This window comes from Polistes fuscatus, unplaced genomic scaffold (genome assembly GCF_010416935.1).
Source record: "Polistes fuscatus isolate 324 unplaced genomic scaffold, CU_Pfus_HIC Scaffold13, whole genome shotgun sequence".
Lineage (NCBI taxonomy): Eukaryota > Metazoa > Arthropoda > Insecta > Hymenoptera > Vespidae > Polistes > Polistes fuscatus.
This window is the reverse complement of record NW_025113031.1, coordinates 5,470,408-5,484,725: the sequence shown is the minus strand read 5'-3', so window position 1 is coordinate 5,484,725 and position 14,318 is coordinate 5,470,408. Positions and strand designations below refer to the sequence as shown.

At 30.0% G+C, this 14,318-nt stretch overlaps 2 long non-coding RNA genes across 2 annotated transcripts; both read right to left on the bottom strand.

Moving 5' to 3' along the window:
• Positions 1–5,343: 5,343 nt before the first annotated feature.
• On the bottom strand, positions 5,344–5,630 carry LOC122513789. The gene is made up of 2 exons (XR_006302863.1): positions 5,540–5,630; positions 5,344–5,441 (listed from the first exon to the last, which is right to left on the bottom strand). It is a non-coding gene; the product is annotated as an uncharacterized LOC122513789 (long non-coding RNA).
• An 8,013-nt stretch (positions 5,631–13,643) lies between these two features.
• Positions 13,644–14,286, bottom strand: LOC122513774. The gene is made up of 3 exons (XR_006302855.1): positions 14,031–14,286; positions 13,912–13,954; positions 13,644–13,807 (listed from the first exon to the last, which is right to left on the bottom strand). It is a non-coding gene; the product is annotated as an uncharacterized LOC122513774 (long non-coding RNA).
• Between the last annotated feature and the right edge of the window lie 32 nt (positions 14,287–14,318).

Here is a 14,318-nt window from a genome sequence, read left to right as displayed (position 1 = left end):
AGAAATGAATTGAATAGTTACACGTGCTCGATCAATAACGCATCTTTTTTATCCATTCTAGTTTTCTAATAGTTTATGAATAAAATAAATGTTACATAAAAATAATAGTGGCGATCAGTGTTTGAACCAATAGAATTCAAGTTCCTTGTTTCTTCCGCTACACTATAACTTTATATTTTTGCGAAACAATAGTTGCCTTAATTCAAGCGTTTACAAAGAGAGTTGTATGCATAGAAAAATAAGTACAAATCTCAGTGTATTTTATGATAGCGGTTTATTAGATCATCTTTTTGCGATGCAAGTTTTTTTGAAAATCAAGTATATTTCAACAAAAGTGAATGTGCATCAAAGTGATTTAAAATCTATAAGGTTACAGTGCAAGCAGTCTATATGCTTATGTTTCTGCAGAACAATAGTTGTTTAAATAATTGAGTATAAAATGTTCCGGGTGAATGCATAGAAAACAACCTCATGCTAAACCTAATTATTTACAATATATAGGGTGTCTAAACAAAAAGATGGAATCTGTACACAAAAACTTTAATCACTCGTAGACTAACAAAATTCAAATTGCTTTATAATAGCCATTTTAAAGCTCGTTAAATTCCCTAAAACAAGATGCTAAACATAATTATTTAAAGTACATAAGATGTTTAAAAACAAGGAAGAAAGCTGTACACAAAATTTTTAATAACTCGCAAGCTAAAGAATATTTAAATTTTTAAAAATAATCATGTTAAAGCTCTTAAAAATGCTTCAAAAGTTCTGAAACTTTCTGATCTAACAAATCTGATTAAAACATAAAGAAAAATAACTACCTATTACCGACAAAAAGATCCTATGGTAATAAACAATTTGGACTTACCGACATTCGATATTTTGTAGGTAACTTATCGACCAAAAAGATTTGATGGTAACCTACCATCAGACTTACCGACAGTAGACAAGCCTTCTTGCTAGGTTACCATCCAATCTTAGCGGTCGGCAAGTTACCATCCTAAAATCTACAATCGGTAAGTAATATTTTTGTTACCAACCAAGTTTATATTTCTTTTGTAGACTACCTCTAGATGGCCCTAGCTTACAATGACGTATACTGTTGCTTAGCAACGCATTGCATTAACCAAAACACACGTAAGTTCCCTGAAAAATGCATGGACCACGTGTATATACACGACGAAGTTACACGAATAAAATTAAGTTATCTAGAATGTTTATGTACTTTCAGTATATAATATTATGTTTCTTCTGGAAAGATATGTGAAAATAAAAGAGTCTCAAAAGAAAAGTGAATGTATAGAAAAAATTAAAAAATTTATGTTTATCCTATGGTATCGGTCTATCGGACCATCTTTTAGCGTTGATAGTTTCTTTTAAAAAAAGTGTATTACAAGAAAATAAATGTAAAAAGTATATTGGTTTATCTTTCAGCAATGCATGTTTCTTTGAAAATCAAGTATATTACACGAAAACTGTATGCGCAGCAAAGTGCATAATAATCTAAGAGATTTTAGTGCCAGAAGTCTATAAACTTATGATTATGCAAAGCAAGAAATTTATAAATAAATGATTCTGACTAAAAAGGTGAATGCATAGCAAAGAGCTTACAAATCTTAGAATATTTTATACTAGCAGTCTATTGGATCATCATTTTGTGATAAAAGCTTTTTTTGAAAATCTAGTATATTACAAGAAAACAGAATGTGCATCACAGTGCATTTTAATCTAATAGATGTAAGTGATAGCAGTCCATTGTAGCGGCTTGCTGTCGATAAGCAGTTTCGAACTTTATCCCATGGGACGACTGGCACTGCCGTCCTCAACGCTGATTCTCTGACCAAGCTACTTTAGCGCTAACACTCCATCACGGCTTACAACGTCTCTATGGGAACGTTAATGTTTCCATAGTTACAATGGCTTTCTTCTTCCGTTATTATAAATAAAGAAATGAATTAAGTAGTTACACGTGCTCGATCAACAACGCATTTTTTTTATCCATTCTTGTTTTCTAATAGTTTATGAATAAAATAAATGTTACATAAAAATAGTAGTGGCGATCAGTGTTTGAAATAATAGAATTTAAGTTCCTTGTTCCTTCCGCTACACTGTAACCTTATATTTTTGCGAAACAATAGTTGTCTTAACTAAAGCGTTTAAAAAGAGAGTTGAATGCTTAGAAAAAAGAGTACAAATCTCAGTGTATTTTATGATATCGGTTTATTAGATCATCTTTTTGCGTTGCAAGTTTTTTTGAAAATCAAGTATATTTCAACAAAAGTGAATGTGTATCAAAGTGCATTAAAATCTATAAGGTTATAGTGCAAGCAGTCTATATGCTTATGTTTCTGCACAGCAATAGTTGTCTAAATAATTGAGTCTAAAATGATACGGGTGAATGCATAGAAAAGAGTGTACAAATCTAAGTCTTTTTTCTGCTTGCGGTCTATTAGATTATCTTCCTGCGATGCAAGTTTTTTAAGAATATCAAGTATGTTACAAGAAAAGAGAATGTACATCGGAGTGCATTTTAATCTAATAGATGTTACTGATAGCAGTCTATTGTAGGTGCATGCTGTCTATAAGCAGATTTCTTCCTTATCCTATGCGACGCATGGCGCTGCAATTCTCACCACTGATTCTTTGGCAAAGCTTTTTTAGCGCTAGCACTCTATCACGGCTTACAACGTTTCTATGGGAACATTAATGTTTCCATAGTTACAATGGCTTTCTTCTTCCGTTATTATAAATAAAGAAATGAATTGAATAGTTACACGTGCTCGATCAATAACGCATCTTTTTTATCCATTCTAGTTTTCTAATAGTTTATGAATAAAATAAATGTTACATAAAAATAATAGTGGCGATCAGTGTTTGAACCAATAGAATTCAAGTTCCTTGTTTCTTCCGCTACACTATAACCTTATATTTTTGCGAAACAATAGTTGCCTTAATTCAAGCGTTTACAAAGAGAGTTGTATGCATAGAAAAATAAGTACAAATCTCAGTGTATTTTATGATAGCGGTTTATTAGATCATCTTTTTGCGATGCAAGTTTTTTTGAAAATCAAGTATATTTCAACAAAAGTGAATGTGCATCAAAGTGATTTAAAATCTATAAGGTTACAGTGCAAGCAGTCTATATGCTTATGTTTCTGCAGAACAATAGTTGTTTAAATAATTGAGTATAAAATGTTCCGGGTGAATGCATAGAAAACAACCTCATGCTAAACCTAATTATTTACAATATATAGGGTGTCTAAACAAAAAGATGGAATCTGTACACAAAAACTTTAATCACTCGTAGACTAACAAAATTCAAATTGCTTTATAATAGCCATTTTAAAGCTCGTTAAATTCCCTAAAACAAGATGCTAAACATAATTATTTAAAGTACATAAGATGTTTAAAAACAAGGAAGAAAGCTGTACACAAAATTTTTAATAACTCGCAAGCTAAAGAATATTTAAATTTTTAAAAATAATCATGTTAAAGCTCTTAAAAATGCTTCAAAAGTTCTGAAACTATCTGATCTAACAAATCTGATTAAAACATAAAGAAAAATAACTACCTATTACCGACAAAAAGATCCTATGGTAATAAACAATTTGGACTTACCGACATTCGATATTTTGTAGGTAACTTATCGACCAAAAAGATTTGATGGTAACCTACCATCAGACTTACCGACAGTAGACAAGCTTTCTTGCTAGGTTACCATCGAATCTTAGCGGTCGGCAAGTTACCATCCTAAAATCTACAGTCGGTAAGTAGTATTTTTTTACCAACCAAGTTTATATTTCTTTCGTAAACTACCTCTAGATGGCCCTAGCTTACGATGACGTATACCGTTGCTTAGCAACGCATTGAATAAACTAAAACAAACGTATGTTTCCTAAAAAATGCACGGTCCACGTGTATATACGGGACAATGTAACACGAATAAAATTAGGTTATCTAGAATGTTTATGTACTTTCAGTATATAATATTATGTTTCGTCTGGAATGATATGTGAAAATAAAAGAGTCTCAAAAGAGAAGTGAATGTGTAGAAAAAAATTTTAAAATTTATGTTTATCCTATGGTATCGGTCTATCGGACCATCTTTTAGCGTTGATAGTTTCTTTTAAAAAAAGTGTATTACAAGAAAATTTGTGCACGCAGTCTATTGGATCATCTTTCAGCAATGCATGTTTCTTTGAAAATCAATTATATTACAAGAAAACTGTATGCGCAGCAAAGTGCATAATAATCTAAGAGATTTTAGTGCCAGAAGTCTATAAACTTATGATTATGCAAAGCAAGAAATTTATAAATAAATGATTCTGACTAAAAAGGTGAATGCATAGCAAAGAGCTTACAAATCTTAGAATATTTTATACTAGCAGTCTATTGGATCATCATTTTGTGATAAAAGCTTTTTTTGAAAATCTAGTATATTACAAGAAAAATGAATATGCATCAAAGTGCATTTAAATCCATAAGGTTTCAGTGCGAGCAGTCTATAACCTCATATTTCTGCTAAACAATAGTTGTCTAAAATAATAAGTCTAAAAAGAGATGTGTATGCGTAGAAAAGAGTGTACAAATCTAATTCTATTTTTCCCTAGCGGTCTATTAAATAATCTTTTAGTGATGTAGGTTTTTCTGAATATTAATTTTTTGACAAAAAAAGTGAATGTTACAGTGAGTTTATTAATCTAAATGATTTTAGTGATACCGGTCTATAAGCTGATTTTTCTAAAAAGCAAGGTTTATAAGAAATTAAAGTTTCTGGCAAGAAAAATCAGTTCGTTTCAAAGATACTATATTTTCAATACGTTTTTGTTTCAGCGGTCTATAAGGGAATATTTATTGTGAAGTTTTCATAGAAATGGCTTAGATGTAAACTATACAGCACTGCGTTCACTGACATTATATGCACTTTGCGAGCAAAATTTATAAGTCGATAAAGTATTCTATGCGTAGAGAAAGGAGTAAACTTTTATTTAATTTAAAATTCACTTACATATGCTGGCTTTGAGTATTAAAAGTATTGATGCGAACTATCCAAAGAAACGACATTTATTGCTGGTCCTACCTTAGGTTAAAGTTATATTAACGAGAAACGACCGAACTGTTCTCTTAAATTTTGTGAATCTTTACGGATCGATTTTTAACTCGATAAAGTATTGCGTATGTAGGAAAAAGAGTTTAATTTTATTTAATATAAGGGTCACGTATATCTTTTTACTTCAAGTATAGGAAATCTTAACGCAAGAATTTCAAATAATTACTAAGATGTACACTGTTCCGCAGTGCATTCTCTAAAATGTTATGCCTAATAGATTTGTGATTACGCAAAACTTGGTGTGTTTTAAGGTTTAATTTTTTTTATACATTTTAACAACTATTAGAACGCAAACTGCAGACAGTTGAATAGAATCTTGGCAATATCGATGACCCTAAAACAAAAATAATTTTATATATAACGACATATATAACTTATATATAATTTTTATTATATTTATATTTTCATATCGTAAATGATGGCATTACAAACCTTGAGATACTATCGTAGAAATTTTCGTAAATATCCGTTTTTGATAAAGTGGTATTTTTCAATATTAAACCTTACGGCTTAAAAAAAACAGTACATTCTAAAACAAAAAACTAATTAAAAAGAGCATGTGTGGAAAAATATAATTCAATGTCTGATCCACGATCAAAACTTTTTAAAAGGATTATTTAATAAATAATCTAATTTAAAAAAAAAAGAAATAATTCACCAAAAAGTGGACATTACAAAATACTGAATACTCGATGCATTAGAAAATGTGCCTTTCTATATTTACACCAGTGAATATGAAAAAATGCATGTTTCTGATGCATGCTTTTTAAATATATAAATACATAAATAGAAAAATATTTTAATTTTATACAAAATTGTTAATCGATTAATACGATTACCAATACGCATAGGAAATTATTCAAGACGCATTATTGAAAACTTAATTTATTGTGAATATTTCGCAATATTTAAAAATCCCCAGGTGCATTTACAATCCCGTATGCAAACCTGGGGTCCCTGTTCTTAACTTATTTATATAATTTACACTCTCGAGAGAGTGTGGGGCAGCCTTTTAATTCGGTTTATTTGTATATCAAGATTTATGCATTTTTATTCATATCATATAATTTCTTCTATTATAAATCTCTGTGTAAAAAAAATTTCAATGATTTTTATATCATCTCTCTTTGGTTTCCTCTCTTTGGTTTCCTCTCTTTGGTTTCTTTTCTCAAAAAACTTTTATTTATATATATATATTTATTAAAAATACTTTCTTTAAATATTTCTTATGCAAAGTTGATATTTATTTGTTAATAATTTTAGAATCAAAATGCACAACCTTGACATAATTTATATGCACTCGCATGTGCTGGCTGTACTTTCGTGTATTTTCATTCGCTTAGCAAGACTTATACGTTTCTAATCAGAATCATTCGAAATAGCTTTTCATTTTAATTTGCACTATTTAATTATTATATATAGATTATATACAAAATGAAATTTTCTAATTATTATTAGATAAATTTCTGTGTTTAAAAAAAAATAATACGAAGATTGAAATATTACAAATATTTATTTATTAAATACTTTCATCGGTGCACTCATTCATTCATTTTTGATCATTCTGAATCAGAAATGTATATTCTTACCATATTTTCATCTGCATTTAGCAGGTACGTTCGACTGCATTTAGCAGTTTTGTTCATCTGCGTTTAGCAGATATGTTTGTACTTACTGCGATTTTCGTATGCACTTTTAAGTGCAGGCAAGCCTTTTAAATTGTTTCATTTATGTACCAAAACTATACATTTTTATTCCAAAAAAATTATTATTCTACTTTTATATATAATAAATAAAAAGATATATATTAAAAAAATTGTTTTCATATTACTCTTTATTTCTCCTCCATATATCTCTTGTAAAATCTTTCTTTAAATATTTGTGTATAGTAAAAATAGTTTCTCCCACTCTCTCTTATGAACTATTAACTTTTTCACTTGATATTTATTTATAAATAATTTTGGAATGAAAATATATATTCCGGACATATTAATATGCACTTATGAGTGCTGGCAGCCAGCATATTTATATTCATCTGCATTTAGCAGGTATGTTCGATTGCATTTAGCAATTATATTTATCTGCATTTAGCAGGTGTGTTTGTACTTACTGCGATTTTTGGTATGTTCGATTGCATTTAGCAATTATATTTATCTGCATTTAGCAGGTGTGTTTGTATTTAATGCGATTTTCGTATGCACTTTTAAAGTGCAGGCAAGCCTTTTAAATTGTTTCATTTATGTACCAAAACTATACATTTTTATTCCAAAAAAATAATTACTCTACTTTTATATATAATAAATAAAAAAATATATTAAAATTGTGTTTTCATACTACTCGTTATTTCTCCTCCATACATCTCTTGTAAAATCTTTCTTCAAATATTTGTGCATAGTAAAAATAGTTTCTCCCACTCTCTCTTATGTACTTATTAACTCTTTCATTTGATATTTATTTATAAATAATTTTGGAATGAAAATGTATATTCCGGACATATTAATATCCACTTATGAGTGCTGACTGCCATTTGTTTTATTTCATTTATTTAGCAAGATATATACGTTTCTAATCGGAATGATTCAAAATACCTTCTCATTAATTTGCACTATTTAAATATAAATCATTTATTGTATGTATAGAGTGTATATGTGTGAAATGGAATTTACTAATTATTGTTAGATAAATTTCTGTGTTTAAAAAAAAATAATACGCAGATTGAAATATTAAAAATATTTATTTATTAGATACATTTATCAGTGCATTCATTCATTCATTTTTGATCATTCTGAATGAGAAATGTATATTCTTACTGTATGTTCATCTGCATTTAGCAGGAATTTCCATCTGCGTTAAGCAGGTATGTTTGTACTTACTGCGATTTTCATATGCACTTTTCAGTGCAGGCATGTACTTACTGCGATTTTCATATGCACTCTTCAGTGCATTTAATCAGAATGATTCAAAATTTTTTTCTTTAATTTGTTATTATTTAAAATAAAAGTCAACTATCATATTATCAAGAAAAAAAATGTGCAATTAGGGTAAAATACTATGTGAAGCAAAGTGGAAACAGGAATCTTGTAACTTTTTGAATGCAATAAAAAATATGGTACATAAAAAATATTATATATATTTAATATATAAATTATTATATTTTATATTAGAAAGAAATTGAAATGAATTGAAATGATATTAAAATATTTAAAATGTTTATTCATTATATATTTTGATAAATGTGATTATTAATTCAATTTGAATCATTCTGAATGATGAATCATTTACTTTGTATCCTTATCTGCATTCTTGAATGCAGGAATGTCCTCTTCTTCCATCGTTGTATCCAAATGCACTATTTGTGCAAGCTGCAGCAATCCATAGACGTCCACACAATTTAAACGAACGTGACTCTAATTTAATGCAAAATATCAAAGACAAAACTCTAATTTATATACCTAAAAAATGCAATGACTCGACTATTAATTTATATTAAAAAGAAAACTGCAATGACTCGACTTTTAATTAAATAAGAAAACTGCAATGACTCGACTTTTAATTAAATAAGAAAACTGCGATGACTCGACTTTTAATTAAATAAGAAAACTGCAATGACTCGACTTTTAATTAAATAAGAAAAATGCAATGACTCGACTTTTAATTAAATTAGTAAAAATGCAATAACTCTATTAATTAAATAAATATAGCAAAATCTTGACTCTAGTATTTAAAAGACTCTAATTTTTCACGAACGCGAGTGTGGGACAGCGTTGGGAGATGGAATGGTCCATCATCTCCATTCAGGAACAACTTACAACTAATACTACTACGAGCATAAGTGACAACGTGATAAAGGGGTAGACAAAGGGATTTTGATATGACCACGAACTATTGATCAAAGGGTTATCAAAGATATCCTTTGAAAAATAACTCGTAGTCGAATAGTTGCCCACTTGATACCACAATTTGTGGGGGCCTCTTCGGCATTTAGCCTCTTCTTTGCTTCGTGCCCTGACCACTGCAATGGAGCATTCCCTACGTGCGACGCAAGAAAAGAATTACGTGTCAAAAAACGCCCTACCGTTTGAAACGATACATCATAAAAATTGGCACATTTCAGTGGATTATATTAAAAGAATGAAATCGTCCCTGAGCTAAACCGACCTAATCCCGACCTGTTCTCACCATACGCGACAAGACTCAAACCCTCGTGTTTAATAAAACGCATTTTATTATACGAGACGCATTTGTGATCTAAGCTGAAAGAAAATTGGGAAGGAATCAACACAGTTATTAGTAATTTTATTTCCGCAGGTTTTTACGCTGGTATTTTTTTTATTTTCGTTTTTGTTTTTGTTTTTATTTTCACTTAAACCTAACGAGAGGTAAGAGCTTGCAACGTACAGTATCGATTTATCCTAAATAATATAACCACTGAAATATGACAAAGTTCATAAATGCATCATCCCAAACGCCACTGACGAATCCCAACACGCAAACTCAACTGCGTTCCTACCTGAGTGCGTCTCGATTTTTTCTAACACAAGTTTTATTTACTTACTTATTTGTAAAATAAAATTAAAAAAAATAAATGTGTAATAGATTGCAAAAATATTGAATTATTCCGTAAAGTAATTATACTAGCTTGTGGACGATCAATAAACTCGAAAGAATTCAATGATCGTACGCAACTACACAAGCACATTTAATCGAATGCTCCAGCAGATATATTTTTCTGAATGATGAACCTATTAAAAACTAGGATTAACACGTTGCACATTAAAGGTGACAATGTTTCGATAAAAAGAAAAAATTACAACAATTGTAATAATCTCAATTTATTCGAATAAGTGTATGTTATTTCTAACATTAAGAATTATATTACTAAGATCGCGAGGTGCAAGTGTTAATATACTTAAAAAACTAAGTATCAAAACTAATTCAAAATCCTTTGCCAAGTTCAAAAGATATGAGGGTGATTTATCTAATGTTCTCATTGGTTGCAAAGTATTTTTGAACTGCTTGATACAATTATCTTAACTTAAAATGCATAGTATCAGCAAAAAAATGGAGACATAAGGAATAATGGAAAGTGTAAAAATTTGCTGACACTTAGCCAAAAACCCCGGAGGCATGATTGCGTCAGGGTTGCGTCCGAATAGAAGCAAACCTATTGCCGTACCCGGTTCTTACCTACTTAAAATTAATGTTTTCACATACACACAGAAAAGTATGCTACCTGCCTATCCCTCCACCTATATTTAAAAGTGCAAACAGACACACCAACACAATCATTCCACGCTGGATCTGTATTCGCATACCACCAGGGTGCAAAAAACCTAAACTAGAGAGCATGCCCCGGGGCACCTCCGACACCCTAGTTCAACCACGTTTTCTAAACTTATATTCTAAAAGGTTACGTACCCCATGCTGTAATCGTCTGCCAAGGCTAGTGATTATTGCAATAATAACTAATGCAAAAATACTGGTACATACTAGTATATATCTGCATACTAATATGATACAAGTATTGTTAAATTTCCACAAATAAATGTGAAAACTCTACTACTCGAAACGATTCGGAAAAAAAAATGAGAAAAATTTAATACAAGTATAAAAATACAAGTACATATCACGCGTGACTGTACAAGTATTTATTTAAATATTGAATGATGCATTAATAAAAAACTTTCGCGAAACGATGTACGATACACACTACCTGATACGCACACACTGGTGTAAGTACATCGTGCAATCACTAACGCAATGACAGCCGCCAAAGGAGGAAAACTTAAAAACTAAAACCCATGCAAACTTTTTCTCACCCATACGTGTAACACCTGGGCAACACGCATCGATGAGAACGAAGAGAGCATAGGGGGGAGAAAAGGGGAATTAGTATATTAGGCTGAAAATCCTGATCTAATAAAACATAATTAACATATGAAAAAACATTTTTATAAAAATTCATCTAAACGGATTAAGGACTCTACAAGTCATTTGGTGAATAATGACTTAAGCAAGTGAATGAAAAAAAAAAAAATACCCCATAAGAAACGTTTTATATTATTATATAATACTGTTTCGAGGTAGTGCAGTGTAGAGTGATTCTAACGGTGACAAAAGATGGATATTTCTTAAAAACCTCGGACGACTCTTTCACTAAATGGCTGTTCTAATTAAAGAACTGGGTTTTAAACCACCACTTAATTGCCAGAATCTATCCGGTCGCGAATTTTGTTTGTCTTCTTGCTCATTTATTGATAACAATATCAAGTATCGATATATTGAAGTAAATTACGATTTGAAAAACTAATCACGATTTAAAAAACTGATCATTATTAAAATCTAATCACAATTGAAAAACTAATTACGAAGCAATGCATATAAAACAATTTTTACATGCTTTTTATTGGCACGAAATCGAGTAAATTAATGCTCGATTTCACCATTACTAACACGATTAAATACGTAAAGAGAAAAAAATAAGTACAATAATTAATTGCAGTGTTAATTAAGTGAATTGAAACCGATGAAACAAGAAGACCCTGGCCTAATCTAAATAAATCACATATATAAAAATCACATATATATTGGGAATCACTCGTGAGCAAAACCAAAGGTTCTACTCACGGTCGCTTATGCTCGCTTTGGACAAGATACATCTACGAATACAACCAGGAACCCGTGCCGATATTGGAACTTTCATCCTCGGCATGATTGGGTCACTGGAGGAACTTTAAATTTGTTCGCTCACTCGTTACCAATTGTTACCATAAAAATAAAATAAAAAATGAAACTGAACAATTGGCAGTAGAAGTTCTGCGATGGCTCAAAAACACTCGTCCCCCTCGCTGTTGGTTGAACGATGTCGTGAAGTTGATTTAAATTGGATGAATTGTTGAATCGATGAATTGTTGAATTGTTGAATCGATGAATTGTTGAATCGATGTATTGTAGAATCGATGAATTGTTGAATCGATGAATTGTTGAATCGATGTATTGTAGAATCGATGAATTGTTGAATCGGTGTATTGTAGAATCGATATATCGTTGAATCGTTGAATGTTGAATCGTTGCATGTTGAATGTTGAATCGTTGAATGTTGAGTGTTGAATGTCGAATCGTTGAATCGATGAATTGTTGAATCGATGTATTGTAGAATCGATGTATTGTTTAATCGTTAAACCGTTGAATCGATTATTATAATCTATATTTAAAAATAGAAAATAAAATTAATTATGTTTCATATCATTCAAAAGATTTTTCATGAATAAAAATAATCACGATTTAAAAAATGAATATGTGAGAAGTAATAATTGAGATTAGAAAATAATAATAACCGTTGATTTATCTAGACGAAGCCAATGCATCGATAAAGATGTTCCAGAAGAAATAAAGATGTGAAGTTGATTTAAATTGGATGAATTGTTAAATTGTTGAATCGATGAATTGTTGAATCGATGTATTGTAGAATCGATGTATTGTTTAATTGTTGAATCGTTGAATCGATGATTATAATCTATATTTAAAAAAAAAATGAAATTAATTATGTTTCATATCATTCAAAAGATTTTTCATGAATGAGAAACATGAATAAAAACAATCACGATTTAAAAAATGAATATGTGAGAAGTAATAATTGAGATTAGAAAATAATACTAACCGTTGATTTATTCAGACGAAGCCCCAGGTTCGTTGATAAAGATGATCCAGAAGAAATAAAGATGTTAATTCACACTTTCGACCATGACAATATTTTAATCGAAACGCAAATCCTCTTCTACCGAATTGGCCGAAAGTGTGTTAATGATTCTAATCGCGTACCGAGCAAATTGTTTTCTCAACAAGATTATTTGCATTGATTTTAAATATAACGATTTAATTACTGTTTTGTATGCAATCTATACGATCGCATACAAAAAATGCAACATTTTTCAAAACGAACACTGATTCTATGATTGCATTGCCCGCAATCGCAAGTAAAGCTCTGAAAATCAAAGTTTAATTAAAGCAAGTCGTAGCGTACTTCTGTTTATTTATGTTAATAATAAAAAATATATTATAATAGTTTTATTATTCAATTATTTAAACTACGTATTTCAAAAATTCTGGAATCGTGCTACTATTTTTTGTATGCTTTAATTATTAATAAAAAAAATTATTCAAATATTGTAACCACAAACTTGTAAACTATATAAAAAAAAAAAGATAAAATACAAACGAACAAATATCGCGAATAAAGAATAAATTTCATCGCGATAGGGTTATTTTTACAGAAGTATGCCAATTGCCTTAATACTTATAGGAAAGAATAGATATAGCATTAATGTAAAACTAAACAAAGTACAATATTTATAAATTATCATTTGAACAATAAAATAGAATCGACTGTGTCTTGAATTATTTATGTGAATTAAATACCGAAAGAACTAAAATGAATTTAAATTAAAAACATTTAAACAACGATTGCAACGCGTAATTAAATAATTAATTCGATAAATCATTTCATTTACTTTACAATTAATTAACGATACGAGAAGTTAAAATTTTCTAATGCATCGAACGATCCATTTGGAAATTGATGCATTTATAAAATTAAAGAAAAGAAAGAAAGAAAGAAAGAAATACACTTGCACGTATGTATGCAGTTGTATATACCACCATTGATTAGTATAATTTCCATGGAACGATGGTGAACGTCTTCTTGAAACCATAAAAAGAATAAGAGGTTATGATAGAAATTTTTGTGAAACTATCGATACATATAATCGATAATATAATATAATTCTAATTACAGATCTTCTTACCTAATTTCAATGCATTCACGTCATCGATAATGATTGCATGTACCTGTTAATGAAATTTGATTAGATTACAAAATTTGATAATGAAATATTTTTTAATTACGGAGTAATTAAGTTCTTACGTGGAGCGAAACTAGTTGAGACTTGTCTCGACGGCGTCCGACAGCTGAAAGAGGTATGACGTAGCTCGAGTCACCCCACCCCTCCTATTTACCTTATATGGCAGTCGCGAAATGTTTTTCTATGCGTACTCGATGATAGAATGACTTACCAATCGAGAAGATCTAATGGTAACCTACCGTGATTACTTATCGACCGTTGAAAATGGATGGCAACTTACCGACGGTGAAGATCCGATGGTAACTTACTACGCGACAGGGTTGCCGACAGTCGTTAAGATACTATCAAAT